Source organism: Humulus lupulus, chromosome 6 (genome assembly GCF_963169125.1).
Source record: "Humulus lupulus chromosome 6, drHumLupu1.1, whole genome shotgun sequence".
NCBI lineage: Eukaryota > Viridiplantae > Streptophyta > Magnoliopsida > Rosales > Cannabaceae > Humulus > Humulus lupulus.
This window is the reverse complement of record NC_084798.1, coordinates 134,237,495-134,239,822: the sequence shown is the minus strand read 5'-3', so window position 1 is coordinate 134,239,822 and position 2,328 is coordinate 134,237,495. Positions and strand designations below refer to the sequence as shown.

Sequence of the window (2,328 nt, the reverse complement as noted above, 5' to 3'; positions counted from 1 at the left end):
TGTCTTTTCTTGAGCAACAGGTAGTACCGATGGTTATAAAGATGCCTAGGGTGAAACTTGAGGAATAGGCTTCTGAATTTGTTGTGGACCCTGATTATTTCTCCATGAAAAATTAGGTTGATTTCTCCACCCTTGATTGAACGGGTTGGAGAATGGATTGTTAGCTTGCCTATTGAAATTTCCCATCATATTCATCGTTTCCATGGGAATGGAGTTGTTCATCTCAACTACCATGAACTGCTAAAATGGGTGAGGACCACCACAATTATGACATACCACTTGGATTTGCATGACTTGAGTGGCCATAGAAATTTATTGCAGTTGCTTGGTCAATGATGCAACTAGAGCAGTGAGAGCGGTAATAGCATCCAACTCATGCATACCAGCTACCTTCTTATTTCTATCTTGTTCACTAGACCACTGATAGTTATGCATGGTCATTTCTTCAAGCAATTCATAAGCCTCATTAGCACATTTGCTTATGAAATAACCACCTACTGCAGCGTCAATAATGGTGTGATTCGTCCCACACAAACCGTTGTAAAAATTATGGGCTAGGATCCATTTTTCAATCCCATGATGAGGAAACTTCCTCAAAAGCTCCTTAAACATCTCCCATGCATCATAAAGAGACTCCCCATCAAGTTGAGAGAAGTTATTAATTTCCCCTCTTAACTTTGCAGACTTGGATGGAGGGAAAAATTTAGCAAGAAATTTCAGAGCTAATGCCTCCCATGTAGTAATTTAATTGGCTTGAAGAGAGTTCAATCAACTTTTAGCTCTATCCCGCAGTGAGAACGGGAACAATCTCATTCTAATAGCATTGTTGGTGACCCCATTTTATTTAAAAGTTCCACACAGCTCTAGGAAATTGGCTATGTGTGTATTGGGATCCTCAGTAGGGAGTCCACCAAACTGGACAGTACATTTGACCATTTGCAAAATCGTCGGCTTAATTTCAAAATTATTGGCTGCAACTGCTGGCGGTTGGATGCATGATTTTACTTCAGTAACAGTGGGGAGTACATAGTCTCTGAGTTTGCAAACCGCTGGCTGAGCAGCGTCCCCATTCAACCCATTGCCCTGATGTTGGCCATCTCTGCTAACCGCTTCTGCTTTCTGTTATGTCTGCAAGTCCTCTCTGTTTAAGTATTAATGGGCAAAATATTGTTAGTCCCTTGACGTCGCATATACCAATTGGCACCTGAAATTAAGATTCTAAAACACAACAGTTAGAGACAATTAACACAAAAAAACCAAATTGGAATAAAAATTAATTGTATTGATATTAATAAAAATCAATCCCTAGAAATGGCGCCAAAAACTTAATCGCGACAATATGATACGCAAGTATACGTAATCGACACAAGTAATACAATGATAAATAAAGATCATTCCCACGGAGATTGATTTACTAATTACTAACAAATTAATTTTCTATTTATATTTGGTCAACAATAAATTGGTTTAAAAAATATTAAAATAACAAAAGCAATAAACATAAAATAACACTATGAAAGAAAGAATATAATTGTAAAAACTTCAAAAATAAAGAACTAGGGATTTTAATTTCATCAAATTTTCACTTTATTATTTCGCTAATCAGACATCACAATTCTTCTTCCTAAACTAATAGCGGATTAACAAACACGATTCTTACTCTTTTTCAAGAAACAAAGAACTCAATTTACATGTGAATTTTCTACATTCTTGTGATAAATTCCAACACATAAAAGGCATTGAAAACAATAATCCTAAAACTACACAATTCATTTAGTTATTTTCATCCAATATAAAAATTGTGATTATTCAATCATAGCATAATCAATTTCACTTTGCAAATTTCAAATCAAAATCATAAATCATGCAAATGGTGATCAAGCATTCACGAGCATTAAAAACAGATCAAATAATTTAGAATAGAAGTGAAGAAAGAATCACGAAGTCCTCATAGAAAATAACAAAGATCCAAGTGACTACATTAAAATCCCTAGAAAATAAAATTAGTTCATGTTCATCATTAAGAAATCCATAAACAAGAAATTAACATAAAGTAAAGATAAAAAGAAAAGAAAAGAACTCTATGCCGATCCAAGCTCTTCTCCAAAGTGATCCCAATACTCTTCTCACAGTCTAGCTCTGCAAAAAGTGCTTTTTTTTCCTCTCCAAAATCGTAATTTAAACCTGATTAACGTTTCTCTTAAATATGAAATGACCAAAACACTGTCATTTAAAATCTGCATTCTTCACATTTCTGGACATATCCTACAGCCACAGAATGACATTCCTGCAGTTGTAGCTCTTGCTCTGAAATGCTCATTTTGCCAT

General features: G+C 34.9%; 1 non-coding gene across 1 annotated transcript; it reads left to right on the top strand.

Annotated features, from left to right (window-relative positions):
* Positions 1-571: 571 nt before the first annotated feature.
* On the top strand, positions 572-678 carry LOC133787738 (small nucleolar RNA R71). Its single transcript, XR_009872740.1, has one exon. It is a non-coding gene; the product is annotated as a small nucleolar RNA R71 (small nucleolar RNA).
* The last annotated feature ends 1,650 nt before the right edge of the window (positions 679-2,328 follow it).